General features: G+C 46.9%; 1 pseudogene; it reads right to left on the bottom strand.

The window, feature by feature from the left end:
• Positions 1-1,489: 1,489 nt before the first annotated feature.
• LOC121947894 lies at positions 1,490-2,383 on the bottom strand (annotated as a pseudogene).
• Positions 2,384-16,192: the final 13,809 nt, after the last annotated feature.

Below are 16,192 nucleotides of genomic sequence, written 5' to 3'. Positions count from 1 at the left end.
ACACTAGTTATCAGACAAAAGCCAGCCACTGTATCGTATTAAGTTGTTGTGGGCTTTTAATTCACCACTTCAAAGCAGAAGGTCTCTCTGTACCAAACTGTGGCGTCAAAGTAGGAGCGCACTGCACCGAAAAACGACGAATGACTGCTCGACTTAAAGCAATCTCAATCGACTGAGGGTCTCTGACTGATAATTGGAATCTCTGACATTAACTCATTGAGTGCCAGCCCTATTATATAATGGAAAGTGGCTTGTACTAGCTTTTCTGGCCATTTTGAGTCATCTTTCAAGACCCACAGAATATTTTGTACAAAGACTCTGAAAACACAGAATAGCTCAAATGAAAGAAGAAACTCTCTTTTTTGTCATGTTTGTTTGCACCTTGTTCCATTCTTGATTTATCGGAAGTTGAATAGAGGCTAGTTTCATCAAAAAGACCACTTTTTTTATAGAAAGCTGAGAAAAATGCATTTTTGTGAAAGGGAGTCTGTCAAGCAAAACAATGATTTGAATGTTATAATTTTGCCATCAATGACATAAAAGACATCTGAAAATTGTGTGTAATGTGTAATGTGTGTAAATGTGTAACTATGCAAAGTACAGCACAATGCAACAAATCACGGCCCCAGTTCAGAGAGAGAAAACCCACTAATAGAACTAGAGTCATATTCCATTATTCCTACCTGCAGTATTTGAACACTTTAATTTTTTCAAAGTAATTGCTTTGGACCCCGCGGTACACTCAGTGAAGAGCATGGGGGGGGCGAGATCCATGAGTTTCTTCCAGCGTCCACTGGCAAAACTGGCCACTTGACCCTCAGTTTTTGGGGGGCATTTTATGCCAATATTGAATTGATGTAGCTTTGTTACTGTAGTTTCGAATCACCTCCGTACAGATCACTGTGCTCTCTAATCCCGGGCTACTCCACTTCATACTTTGATCTACCGTCTTTTTTACTACAACTACGAATCCCAGCAGCCCCAAAATTACACACAGGGAGCGTGAGAGTGCCCCCTTGTGCCAGCCGCCCAAAACACACTTTGACGTATATATACACGTCAATGGCAGTCAAGCGTTGGCTTTTGAATGACGTATATATACGTCAATGGCAATCAATAAGTTAAAGTGGCAGCCCTACCTCTAACTCATCATGCTGATAGACTCTGAGCCCTAGGCTTGGCTCATTTTTTCAACAAAGCACTTCAGTACTGGGTATCAGCTCACGGCATGAATCCAAACATGGACTAGATATCATTCATGTTGGCCTCTGAAATGAAAATGTGTCAAGTCGATTTTATTCATAGCGCCTATTATCACAAAACATGGTTGCCTCAGAGGGCCTTACAGTGTACGACACGTCACTAATCAGATATTATGGCTTAAATATAAAGGTCAGAGAGCAGTGTTAGTCCCCACTGCTCTCTGACCCCTATAGAAAGTCCCCCGGCAGGGGGAACTATGGGCAGGTCCAGGCAACTTGAGCCAGCCCTAATTATAAACTTTATCAAAGAGGAAGGTCTTAAGTCTACCCTTAAAAGTGGAAATGGTGTCTGCCTCCCTAACTGAAACTGGAAGATGGTTCCATAAGAGAGGAGCGTGGTAACTGAAGGCTCTGGTTCCTATCCTGAATTTGGAAACTTTGGGAACCACAAGTAATCCTGCATTTTCAGAGCGCAGTGATCTTGAGGGTTGGTAAGGAACTATGAGCAACAACAGATAGGATGGAGCTTGACCATTTAGAGCTTTGTAAGTAAGGAGGAGGATTTTAAATTCAAACCTGGATTTTACAGGGAGCCAGTGCAACAAAGCTAAAACAGGAGAAATATGGTCCCTTTTCTTGGTTCCCGTTAGAACACATGCAGCAGCGTTCTGCACCAGTTGGAGCGACCTAAGTGATTTGTTGGGGCAACAGAATAATAATAGGGAATTACAGTAATCCAGCCTAGAGGTGACAAATGCATGTAATAATTTTTCAGGATCTGTCTGGGATAGGATATGTCTAATTTTTGCGATGTTGCGCAAGTGAAAGAAAGTAGTCCTTGAAGTTTGTTTTGGGAGGCAAAAGATAAATCTTGATCAAATAAAACTCTGAGGTTCCTTACTGATGTGCTAGAGGCCAAGGTAATGCCATCTAGAGTAATTACATTGTTAGAAAAGGAGTTTCTGAGGTGTTTGGGGCCAAGACCAATAACTTCAGTTTTGTCTGAATTAAACATCAAGAAATTACGGCTCATCCAGGCTGTTGCGTCCTTAAGACATGTCTGAAGTCTAGATAGCTGATCAGTTTCATCTGGTTTCATAGATAGATACATTTGTGTGTTGTCAGCACAACAATGAAAATGTATAGTGTTTTCTAATTATGTTGCCTAGAGGAAGCATATATAAAGTAAAAAGGATTGGTCCAAGCACAGAACCCTGTGGCACTCCGAAGCAGACCTTAGTATGCGCGGACGACTGGTCATTGATGTGAACAAATTGGAAACGTCCTCAGCCAGTATGTGCGCTGAGCGGGGAGTACCTATTTAAAAGGGGCGGTGGGAGGTGTACCATGGGCTTCAGCTTACTATGCTTCACTCGGACAGTCAATCCAGCCTCCCGGCTGCATAGGGGTTGCTGGGGGACGGCTAGCAGAGGCTACGCTATGTTGGTCTACACCTTAATGACGTCAATCATTTGAGTTGAAGCGATTTCCCCGCTCTGAGAGAGACCAGAGAGACGTTTTTAATGCGAAGTACACTAACAGCCATTGAAGGTAGGTAACATTTTCTAAATTGGTAAATTATATGTGTAAAAACAACACTCTAGGACGACGGTGTTACTAAGACAAGTAACCGCTTTTTAATTGTCGGCCATGACGGCTGCAGGTCAGCAAGCTAGCTAACGTTATCATTAGCCATTGACATATTTTGCTAACATTAACTGTGGATTTTTGTCAGGCGCTGCGTGTTAAAGCCGTTAACCCAGCATGGAGGAGTTTGATGACACCATACGGTCGACGTTAGAAGGTATGTTAGAAGGTTAGACGTTAGAAGATATGTTTTACATAAATTAGCTGATTAGCTAAGCAGCGTTAGCATTTGGGGGGGTGGGGGGGGAGACCAGGCACACACAGAGACAGAGAGAGGGGACGGGATATAGCAGCAGCTAGTCGGCCACCACTTGGGTTTGCCATGTTAAGTTTTTACCATATTTTTGGATATTTCTGGACAGTATTTGTCCTTGTTTGGGATTGTTGCAATTACAATAAACAAACACCCACCCAAAGAAGGCATATTTGTCCGCTCCCATGTAGATAAGAATATCAAAAACTTGAAAATATCCATTTAAGGTACATTTAAAACAGATTTTTTTAAAAAAAATGCAAGTTAACTATGGAAAATCATGAGATTAATGGGGATTAAATACATTAGTCGTTTGACAGCCCAAGAAAAAAGTTAAAAGGAAAAAAATAACATAGAATCCCCATAATGCTGAATTTCCCTTTGGGGATTAATAAAGTTTATTCTATTCTATATTGTGAGATAAACAAAATACAAGTTTAATATAAGTTTAAGACATGTTTATTTTTTCTGTCTATAAACTTGCCTCATCTTTATTTGCAACATGTGTCGAAATGACAGGCCTTCAATTATTTTTGATAGGTTGGCAATTAGTAAATGTGACACTAAGCATTCGAGCAAAAGCAGTGCTTCATTGCACAGACAACCCGGCAAACAAATGTCTATGTGCTTCTAACATGCAGCCACATCTAGAGGAAGCTGGAAAGTGTCTCATTTAAAATCAGATATGTTTTATCAATTTACAGCCGCCAGTGTTGATGAGGAGGCTTTGATTAGCCTTAGCCGGGATGACCTGAAGGATCTTTTTCCTGGCCCTGAAAATTTTCTCAGGAGAAAGAAGCTTTGGGATTTTGTCTGTCGAAAGGTAAATACACATTGAACAACTAATGTGATTATTATTGTCCAAATTGTCTCGCATGATCAATGCCCTTAATTGTATTTTACTTTTTTATCCCCAACAATTGCAATAGTGTGAAAGTACTACTGACCAAGATGCCAACGCTTGTAGTGGAAGTGGGGTTATACCCTCAGCTAGAGCCATGCCACCATGCCAGCCTCAAGCTTCCACTCCCATATCCCAAACTGCTGACAAAACAATGAAAATGCCAGACCCACCAGAGTACGTGGTGTACACAGATACAGAGTTGGAAATGGTGCGCAGTCAGTACTTCACATTGCTCCGCAATGGAAAGGGAGAAGACTGTAAGATGTCTAAAGAGCTCTGTTGCAGACTCATAAGGAACACAGTCACCAGCATGGTTGCCATCCTGCGTGCTAGTCTCATGGGGAACCAAGTAAAATACCCCTCCAAAGTCGAAATGAGAGCAATAGTACAGAAGATTGTCGACTATTACCCTATGTTACGTGATGGAGACACATTTATGCCTTGTGTAAGTAGTGTTTGTTTTTTTGTTTTTTTCTTTAAAAAAACTTTGAAGTTTGAGTGGGACAGCAACAAGACACACAACTTATCAAACATTCTTTTACCACAGCTGACTATCTACACCAAAATGTACAAACGACTCCAAAATATGAGGTCCCCAAGGAAGAGGCAGGGTTCCATACCACAACAAGGGCCAAGAAGACTCAGATCAGCTTAGACAACACAGACGATGGGTCAGATGGTGACATAAGTGGCGACACAAGCGGCTCAAGTGCTAATACCATTCTTCTTGAGAGCAATGATGACATCAGCGAGGACAACTCCAGTGCAAGTGTGTGCTTAAAGTGGGGAAAAAAGTGTGCTGTCATAGTTCTGGTTTCTGTACATGAAAACCTTTAATGAGGGTACATGCCTCCATTTCATGAGTCAGATTGTATTTCAAGGCAGACACAGTATTGTCTGTATATTTGCCTGTGCTTTCCTGTTTGTTTCTTTACTTAAGTTTAGAAAATTTTCAATTATTTTCCCCAGAAAAAGCATCCCTACCACAGCTACCCTCCAGTTTGCTAAGGAAGTCAAACAACAGCAACATGGCTTCACCACTACTATCCAACTCAGCTGCAGGCTCCTTGCCCAGGACTGTGACAGCACCACCAGCTGCACCTGCAGAAAATGTTGTTGGTAAGCCTGCCTTCACCTTTTGCCACCTCTCAGCCTGCTAGATCTTGATTTTTAGATCAAATTACTTAAATCACAACATCTCTTGCACACCCAAAAAGACTTGTTGTGTTTAGGTTAAGAAAATGCAACTACACAAATGCAAAAAAAGAGAGAATTACTCGCACACTGTTGTCCACTTGCTCAATAAAGAATCTAATTTACAAACACAACATGAGAAATGCGATGAAGGTCTGTGACAGAAACGTTCGTGTTTATTGAATTATTTATTCAGCAAGTGGACCTCAGTGTGTGAGTAATTCTCTCTTTTTTTGCATTTGTGTAGTGATTCTTTAACTTTTTGCATTTTTATGTTGTTCGAATTATTCGAAAGATTTTTATCCATCCATCTGATGTGAGCAGTGTTACACAAATTATTATATTGGCCTAACTTCATTTGATTTGACCCATTCTTTTACAGTGAAGCATCTCAAACATGCATTTAAGCCAAGTTATGTATCATAATGCATTTTTATTAAAAAATTGCTGATGAAATAGATGAAGTAACTTTAAAAAACTGTAGGAATTTCTAAAAATTTCATTAAGAAATCACTGCTGTACTCAAGCTTTATTGCCTTTCAGATTTGAGGTTAGCAGAAATAGTACTTCTGATATGTGTACCTTACATTTTCTATAGATTTTTTTCAAGTCTAGTGGGGGGAGTAGTGATGTTTCATTATTGTGCCCATATTGACTGCTACAATTACTTCCTAAAATAATGTCTTGTAATTTAAACATACAAATGAACTATGATTTCTTGTCTCTGATGGAAGTGTCAAAGTGTTTACTATAAAATGTCTTTCCCTGACTCTCCCCATGCCCTGCTTTATCAATTTTAGCAGGCCAGGACAGTCGGAAGATGCAGGCGAGGCACTACAAAACTTTGAGCAACATGTACAAGAACCCCAATGCAAAACCCAACCAAAGAGATGTTGCTCAACTTTTGGACCTTGGGTTTGAGGCCAGACGGGCTTTCATTGTGGGAGATGTTACAAAGGAAGAAGACCGACCCACAAAAATCTTTGAGGCATACCCATGCTTTACTTTCGAAATGTAAGTTTCTTAATTAAATACCTTTGTTTGAATTCTTTGTTTATGTCTGTACGGTTGGTACCAAATTAACTACGTTGATCTGATACATCCCACCGCACGGGGTGTCGACTGGTGAAACAGTGTCATACTCAGTAATGACACTTAATCTCTGTCTCCTTTAAGTGTTTATTCCTTCTCCTCAGCAACTCCACACATGCTTGCACTTAAACGGTGGTTGTGCCGTCGGTAGGTAATCAACTAGAAAACATAAGATATAACAAAATCACTACTTTACTGGCACAGACATATTTATGATATTAACACCAGTTACAAACACTTTGTATGCATTTCCTCACCAGCTCAGCTTCACCAGTCAAAACGAGGCACAGCACGTAAGAACAATCACCGGGAGAGAGAAAAAATACAAGGTGGACTGCTGCCACTAGAGGGTGCTATGAACTCACAACAAAATAAAATAGTAGAACAAAATAACATGCCTGAAAATGGGAAAACTTCACACACCTCCCACTTGGGCTACTAGTCTCTGACCAAGTAGGCCACAACACCAATTATCAAGGCAACAATGCAATACACAAAACATGTGCAACCTCCAAGAGACACAATAAAGACACAACATGACCGTCCAATGACACAGATTTGGTCTGAGTCCTGTATTCAAGTGTCCACTGTCCAGGCACTTAGGGGTGTAAGTGACGCCCCCTACTGCTCCTCTACTGGTAGCAACACCACCAGTCGTCTGACATCCCTGTGTAGTATGGTGGAAGGACACGGCTCCTTGTCTTTCCTGGCTTGGGACAGACTGATGGGAAGGCTATGACAAATCCTCACTTTAACGTCTCGGACGACACCCTTATCATCTGGACACGCCTCCTCGACACGACCCAGCCTAAACCGACCCCGGAGGGCATTTTGGTCTGCAACCCATACCAGGTCTCCAACAGAGACATTCCGGGCTAGGGCATGCCACTTTTGCCGGACAAACAGGTGAGGCCCTGCCAACTGGCTCCAACGTCTCCAAAACTTGTCCACTTCCACCTGGACTGCTCGCAGACGACTGAACGGGTAGGCAGGGAATTCGAAACCCTGGGTGTCACCCCTGGGCCCCGTCCGACCCAACAGCAACGAGTTCGGTGTCACAACGTCTACTGTCTCCTCCTGGACCTGAGCTCTGGCACTGATTGGCCTCTCATTGGAAAGGTTGGCAGCCAGGTAGAGGAGGGTCTGAAACTCCAGGGTGGTCAAGTCACCCTCCTCACCAACACTGCCCAATGACCTCTTCAGCTGCCTCCGCTGCCCCATTCCGGTGTGGTGAGTCTGCCGGACTGAACTCCCACACCCAATCAGTTCCAGCCACAACCGCTCTCCTTTGGACCTCCTCTTTGTCGACACCTGCCAGGAAACCGTAGAGATCCTCCAGCACAGGTCTGGCCCCCACGAAGTTGGTGCCCGGGTCGGACCAGAGCTTTCTGGGATGAACCCTTAGGGCGGTGAATCGCTGATAAGTTTTGAGAAAGCCCTCAGTTGATAGGTCTTCAACCAAATCCGCGTGGATCACTCTTGAAGCCATACAACTAAAGACCACGCCCCAGACCTTCTTCTTCGTGCGCCGTCTCACGGCGTCCCTGACTGTGTATGGACCAAACAGGTCGAGCATTGTGTACTCGAAAGGGGCTGCTGGACTGGTGCGTACAGAAGGGAGATCGCCCATTACTTGTGAGCATAGCTTGGCTCTGCACTTCCGACAATGTACACATGAGTCAATGACTTTGCGAGCGACTCTAGGGCCTTGCACCACCCAGGCTCTTTTCCTCATTCGAAGGAGGGTACCGGCAATGCCCTCATGGTTGGCACGGTGGGCTTCTTCAGCAAGGAGGATACTGATCCGCTCCTTGTAGGGGATCAATGGGACCCCAAGTTTCTCCTTATCAATAGACTGGACCCGACCGTGGCATAACAAGAGGCCTGTTGAATTGTCCAGGTTCACAACCAGGCGGTTGAGCGTTGCTGTGGGGAAAGTCACGCCTGCCTGGGCAGCGAGACATAAGTCCTGGAATGCCGCCTCTCGCTCCTGGACTGTGAGTACTGCCTCCCACTGTTCTCGCTCGCCGGTTCAGTCTCTGCCGAGTAACCAGGAGTGCACCGCTCTGCGGACGTATCCCACAGTCCCACAGAGTCTGGTTAGTGTAGCAAACCTCGAAAGATCCATTTGACTTACAAGAGCTGACCCCCAAAACCTCTTCGTATCGGAGGCACCAGGTGTTATTGAAGAGGACCCTTCAGCAGCATCTGGCGAGGATCCCCTATCCTCGACTGAAGAAGGCAACATGGTTGCCTCGTCCCTGACCATGGCATTGACACCAATAGGACCATCTGGAGCTGACAATTCCTTGGCCTGGGCTCTTGTGGTGATGGCGGTCAAAGCCTTCCTTTGGAGCTTGCTCACAACCTCCCTGGTACCAGAGGCCACCTCTGCCGCAGACTTCATGGGCCACTCTTCCACTGCTCTGGACAGAAACTCGGGACCTCTCTGCCACTGGGAGTCACCAGCAAGCTGATCAGGGGGACACCCTCTAGTGACCAGGTCAGCTACATTATACTGACCGGGGACCCACCACCAATCTGTCACAGGCCCGGCTTTCTGTATTTCGCCAACATGATTAGCGAAGAAAGTTTGGAACCCATAACTTTCCCGCTGGATGGCTCCTAGCACAGTTTGGCTATCGACGAAGTGGTACCACCTACCCACTTCCAACCGCCCATGTTTCTGCATGTATCCCTTCAGCCGGGCAGCAAAGACGGCCCCACAGATCTCCGCTTTAACTGCATCACCCTTCTGGTCCAAGGGGGTCAATTTAGCCTTTGACTCCACGAGCTGGGTCACAACGCCCCCTGTAGTCTCCCAGCGCAGGTAGAGAACTGCCCCATAAGAGTCGCAGCTCCCATCGGAGAATGTTATCCCCCAGGGTTTACCCTGCCAGCCGGAAGGTGTAATACTCCTGGGGAAAGTGATGGTACTCAGCCGGGCATACTCCTTGAAGAGCTCGATCGCCCTCCCGCGCAGCTCACTGGACAGTGGTTTGTCCCACGTATCCTTGGTCAATGTCCCAGCTTCTTGAAAGGCCCTCCTGACGAGGATGACGCCCTTCTGTTTCAGGGGCGTCGCCAGACCAAGGGGGTCGTAAAACCCGGCTACCTGGCTCAATAACATGCGACGGGTAAGGGGATCTGGGGTCTTCTCCTCTATCTCCTCTACAGCGAGGTTGAGCTCTGTGCGCATCTTTTTCTTCCTTGTGGAGAAATTAATGGCCACCATGAGGAAAAGTTTGTCCTCCCCGACATGGTAACCCACTTCCAGGGCTTTATTGTCCTCGTCCCGTAATTGATTGGGCAACACAATAGTCTCCGGATTGGTGGGAGCACCGCTTTGCCTCCCACTTTGGCCAGATCGTACCCATGGCTTGAGGTGAAATCCCCCGGCTGCGAGAATGACTTCGACCCCTTCAAGGATCTCACTCAGTCTTTGGGGGTCATTGTGGGACACAAGAATGTCGTCCACATAGGTCTTGTCTATAATGACATGTCTTTCTTCTACTTTGTCTGTGAACTGTGAACCCGCATTGCCACCTGGGCGATGCAGCCAGCCGGCTTATCGCCCATGTTCACCCGCACCACGGTGTAGTCCTCAATGTCATCGGCCGGAGAATCTCTCCACAGGAAGCGATGGACATGCAGCTCCTGATCCTCCAACCACACCGAGTTGTACATTTTTGACACGTCGCCAATTGCCGCATGTTCCCCTTCCCGGAAACGGAGCAGGACCGCCCGGATGGGGTTCAAGACGTCTGGGCCCTTCAGCAGGATGCCATTAAGGCTAACGCCCTTGAACTCCCGGCTGCTATCCCAGACTAGTCTCACTGGGGTGGAGACAGAGTGTGGGTTGGGGGCTGTTAGGTGGTTCACCCACCATACAGCTCCGTTCAAACTGTCCATCACAGCCCTGGAAAGCTTGATTGCGGCCCCCCTGGCTACCATGTCACGCACCTGCCTCGCGTAAGCCTCCTTCCACTTCGGATCTCGATCAAGGCGCCTCTCTGATTTTAGGAACGCTGCTTTGACAGCTTCACGGTTGTTAGGCAGAGTAGCAGGGTTCTCCTTCCAGGGGTACCTGGCGTCCCAGTGGGGCTTGTCGCTGTGGTGGTCGCTTAACTTGAAGGTCAGTCCTCCCCTGATGATCTCTAACTCCCTCTCATCCGCGAGTGACATCTCCTTCCCTCCAGGGGCGCACTTTCCACAGCGACACCCACCACACATCGGGTCGCAGGCGGCACCAATGCTGTCCCACTGCAGCCACTTGACAATCTCGGCATTACACGCAGCTGTGGTTCCGACTTCCATGCTGCTCTTTAGCTGGGGGCAGTAGTTGTGGAGAACCTCGACCCTCCCGGACTCCGCCCTCATGGAGCATGCAAAGTGGGTCGAAGAGTGGCGTGCAGTCACCTCAATGTCCTCACAAAGATCCGGATGCATGCCACTGACGGTCTTTCCGAGTGGACCGTCCCACAACACCAGATCGCCGCACCTCATCATCCGCTGGGGGGCAAGACGGCCCTCCCGGGTACTGATAAATAGCTCAACCTTTTCCGGGCGGGTCAGCTCCCCCGGTTTGACAACACCTGGGAAGAACTTCTCCAGGCACTCTGAGTCCACTGCATGGTCTACTCTGGCAATCTCCTCCAGTCCATAGCAGAGCAACTCATGGAGTCGCCATGTCCCCTTTTTCGTGGCTACCTTGATGCTCACACAGTACCTCTTAGACTCAACCTTCACCTCCATACCACCCACACCATATACGACCAGTGTGACTGGCTCACCAGGCAATCCAAGCCTTTCTGCTGCTTGGTGAGTGATATAGTTAGTATCTGAGGCTAAATCGATTAGTGCACCGACCCAGTCCCCCCTCTTGGTCGTGACCTCCACCAACATCATGAGAACCGGGTGCTCCTTCGGTCCACTCTCATCCATCAGATCTTTGCCAGCACTTACTGTTGAAGACACCTTGTTTGTGCAGGCTTTACGAACAACTTCCAGCTGCTCCGGGGTCAGACCTAGAGTTGCAAACACAGCCTCTTGTTCTTCGGTCGGACCACAGGGTCCTCTCCTCTTTGCCCCCTTGGTCTCCCCCCTGGTGGTGTCCTTTTTGGCTGGTGATTTGAGGCACAGGAAGAAGTGGTGATCTGGAGGGGTGTCACCTCTTTGACATTCCTCATTGCGACACAAGAAGTTTCCATTGCATGGACTGTCTTTCCCATGGAGATCCAGGCACCTGGGGCAGGCTTTCGTCTTTTTAATTTGGGCTCTCCGCTCTGACGGGCTGGACTTCTTAAATGTCTTACAGCGGTACAAACGTCCAGTGTGCCCCTCTTCACCACACATACTACAAGGCTCTCGCGATGATTCTCCTCTCGCCTCACTTGCCGTGGCCTTGGTAAATGAACGCCTCTCCTGCTTCCGGTCCCCCAGTCTCTCCTTTGTCTTTTCACGGGGACTCGGTTCACCTGCTCTGGCAGGGTTTGGTCGTCTGGTGATCTGTAACTGCTCCAGTTGCACCAGAACCGTCTTCTGATCTCTCAGGAACTGCCAGAGTTTGTCAAACCGGTTACGAGGGTTGACGTTGCTAGCCGCGTCGCACCGGTACAACAGCCACCTTTCTTTCATACTGTCTGGTAACTTTCAAGTGACCTGATCACCAGCTGGTTTTTTATGGCGTCCTCACAACCTAAGTCTATGAGGTCCAACAGCGCCCTTTCCACCACTTGGATCATCTGTAATGCCTCCCTTGGTTGGTTGTTGCGCACAGCTGGAAAATCCTGTAGCTCCAGTACGATGTCGTCCGCTATTTGCGACATGTCCCCATAACAGTCCTCCAGAACCCGGAAGACCTCCTCCGCGGTACGGCAATGAGACAACCTGTGTTCGCGTTTCACTGCATCACTGATGCTGTCCAGCAGGTGAAAGAGCCGACACTCCGGGGAGCCTGTGGGTTCAGCTAATGCCTGAAGGGTCCCCCAGTTACTCTTCCATCGCCAACAGCTTCTCCTGTCCCCAGAGAACTTTGGCAGGCTTAGGGGTGGAAGCGCAATCCTGGGCCTGACTAACCCCCTGCGAGATGGTAGACACACTCCGCCCTGCGCCAACACTATCTGGTAGCATAGTGTGCGCTCCTCACTGCTGCTGTGGGGTACTGGAGAAGCTGGGGCCAAACGTTGGGTTCATAGACCACAGCGGGGGATGTCGTTGTGGTGTCACTTGGGGAGACCCCGACGGGGCGCCCGTGCCTTGTGCCCGATCAGGACGGTCCACATTACTGTCCAGTGCACTGCCAGTCACTGCAGTGGTTGGGTTGACGACCGGGCCTGCACCTGCACTTTGCACGCCGTCATCATGTGCCGTGCCACCAACTCCCCCACCATCTGAAGGTCCACTTGCCCCATCAGCTGTGGTTGTTCCTCCATCATCCATACTGCCTTTACTGTCGACTCCACCGTCAACATCTCCCTCTTTCTCTTGACCGCTTGCCAGGACACCAAGGTCGCCATGCATTGATCTTGTGCGCATGTAGTTAGTCAGTATAACTATAGTCACACTTTTCCTCTCCTTGCAGTCTTTGAGAAAGGTCCGGATGATATCCACCTGCTTTTCCGGGACATAGCGCTCCCAGCTCTGCGCAAACTCCTCCAGTGCTTCGACTCTGCTCTCAAGTGCTGTGTGCACCAAATCATACTGTTCATCGGTTATGTGACCTGGCTGGAGTGCTTCAGCCTGATCAAACACGTCCTTAAGGCTGACTGTCAGGCCACCAAATTGACTTGATGCACAGCGGGACCACAATGTATCTTTTACCTTCATCTCTGTGTCCTGATACTTTGTCCGGCAATCATGCAGCCTTTTCTTGACATCAGCAACATCTGTTTCGAATCCACTTGCATCCTCTTCTTCCATTGCAGCAATGTAATCAAAACTGCTATTACAGATCTCTTCATAGCTGCCCTTGAGCGCTCTCAATTCAAGTTTGAGGTCGTGTTCAGTTAAAAGGTCTATGTTAAAGTCAATGGCATTTGCTATCCTATTAAAAGCCCCTTGTGCATAGGATCGCTTTTTCTTTAACTCTCCACAGTCCACCATTCTTCCCTTTTTTGTTGTACTCGTTGTTTGTTTTGATGACGTACTTCCGGCCGTCGTACTTGGCCAAAATGGCGGCGATCTACTTCCGTTAGCTTAGCGGCTAGCGGCGAGCTAACGGCTAACTCACGGCTCGCTAACGTGCTAACACAGTAAATTGGCGGCGATCGGCTTATCCTATGCCGTCGCGCTAAACAGTCAGAATTACAGTCACTCAAGCACAGTCACAGACCACACGATATCCGTTCCCGGGCCGGGAAGCTCCGCCGGGGTCTCGTTCCTACGTTAGCCTCCTGTAGCTTTCCGTTGTTGACACTGTCCGACCTCCGCTTCTCCGTCACGGGGCTGGCTTAGTGTTGATTACTGTACGGTTTTATCAAATTAACTACGTTGATCTGACACATCCCACCGCACGGGGTGTTCTCGACTGGTGAAACAGTGTCACACTCAGCAACGACACTCAATCTCTGTCTCCTTTAAGTGTTTATTTCTTCTCCTCAGCAACTCCGCACATGCTTGCACTTAAACAGTGATTGTGCCGTCGGTAGGTAATCAACTGGAAAACATAAGATATAACAAAATCACTACTTTACTGGCACAGACATATTTATGATATTAACACCAGTTTTGCCAGCCATTGTTATGTGTCCTTCAGCTTCTCACGTTGTTGTGCATGTTTCACACTTAACAAGAGCTACCTAAAAGTGAAGTTCAGTAGAGATTAAATTAATTATTCATGCTCACAGTTCTTAAATTTAAAAATTTGAAGTTCACTTGTCAATGTGAACTAATTTATGGAAGACAAAAATGGAAGAGGGTCCGAGGCCACTCTGATTTGTTAAAACAATATAAAAATCCTTTATTTAAAACATGGACTGGGTAAGATAAAAGGCCAACGCATTGCAGCTCACTGAGGAGCCTTCACCAGTGCATGAGAGTGCAGTGATTATTAGTGGTCGGGTAATATGACCAAGTTTAACATGATCAATAACACAACATCTCATACTAATATAAACATAAATAGAAAGCAAAATTAACTGTATCAGTCATTCATTCATTTCATTTGTTTTGAACCATCTTTGGTGATTTATCGTGCATGTTCATATCATGATGTCATGACATCATGTCACTACTACTCCCATCAAAGCATAAATTCTGGTTGTGTACCGCCCACCAGGGGGTAATCTGGATGGCTTTGTCTCTGAAATGGACATGTTACTCCTCTGACATCCCTGATGATGGCACACCACTGATTGTCATGGGAGACATGAACATTCACATTGACAGTACCTCTGGCAAACAACTTTCTGGCACTCCTCTCCTCCTTTGCACTTGTACTAGCTCCTTCTCCTCCCACCCACAAGAGCTGGTAAAGTCCTTGACTTGGTGCTGACTCGTACACTGCTCCATAGCAGATGTGACAGTTACCCCACTACACCTGTCAGACCATTTCTTGGTAAAATTTGCAGCTACCTTTCCGAAATTGCAGACACCCACTCAGAAAATTTCCCTCCGCAGAAACCATAAGCCCCTCACAGTACACAGCTGTCTGATGAGGTGAGCTCTGCCATGCCTGACCACTCACACTTCTCCTCACTTTCTGTTAATGAGGCTACAGAAACACTCTGTTCCTCTCTGGCATCCTCTCTGGACAAACTCTGCCCCCTGGTGTCCAAACCAGCCAACCAAGAAAAAAAACAACCAAGTCCATGGCTCTCTGAAGTTCTGAGAGAACAAAGAACTGGACTCAGGGCAGCAGAAAGAAAGTGGCGTAAATCCCAAGAACCCACTGATCATGCGCGGATCTACTGGGGTGGCATAGGGTGGCACATGCCACCCTAAAAGAAAGCCTTGCCACCCCTGCTGCCACCCCAATTTGCAGCGTCGAATTTGGCATTTTCGATCGAGGAACTCCAATGTCTGATTGCCGTGAATGCAGCACAACATGAGTGACAGCGAGCAAGGCTGCAGCGCCGGCGCAGTAAGACACTGATTTGTTTTGAAAAAGCGAGGGAGCCAGGAGTTGGGAGGAAAGAAGACACAGGAGGAGAAAGGTAAAAAAACTGAGCAAATATCTATATGTCTGTCTATCAAGAAACGTAATGATAATGAAAGCAAAGTGCTAGTATAGTTGCAGTGCTGATTTTGAGATTAAAAAATCAGGTTGAAGAACGTTGTTTTGCGAACTATAGCCTGTGAAATTACTTTGAATCTTACAGACATGAAGAGGAAAGGTAGCATTTGCAGTTTTTTTTCACCAAAGAGAAAGGCGACAGAAATAGAAAATGAACAATTGAGCAAGGGTGATGGAGAAGATGAGGTGGAAGGAGAGAGAAAAGACAAAAGACGAGGTTGAAGGAGAGAGAACAAGGCAACAGAACAGTGATGAAATACAAGCCCTCGGTGACCAGGGACAGGAGGAGGTTGGAGAGCACCACAGTGGTGAAGAGATGGAGGAGGGAGAGCTTCACGAAGATGAGGAGGCAGAAAGCGAGAAAGACGACGTGCAGGGTTCAGACAGTGAAAGGGAAAGGAGAGTGCCTGATCCATCACCAACCATCTCTAGTCGAGCTGGTCCTCATGGTATGGAAATTGTTGCTGTATAGTATACTAAGTTACATATATATTATAACGACAAATGACATAAACAGACATTTTGATGAAACTTCAAATGAGATTAAGTTTGTCTGTATGAGTTTGTAAATGTCAGCCCATGCCCGTATGAAGTGTGTACATACTATTTCTCATCAAACTATTAAATTCAGTATATACACATCTGTCATATGTTGCCACCCCTCA

Source organism: Plectropomus leopardus, chromosome 9 (genome assembly GCF_008729295.1).
Source record: "Plectropomus leopardus isolate mb chromosome 9, YSFRI_Pleo_2.0, whole genome shotgun sequence".
Lineage (NCBI taxonomy): Eukaryota > Metazoa > Chordata > Actinopteri > Perciformes > Serranidae > Plectropomus > Plectropomus leopardus.
Note: the sequence above shows the minus strand (reverse complement) of the source record. Positions and strands in the feature narration are given on the sequence as shown.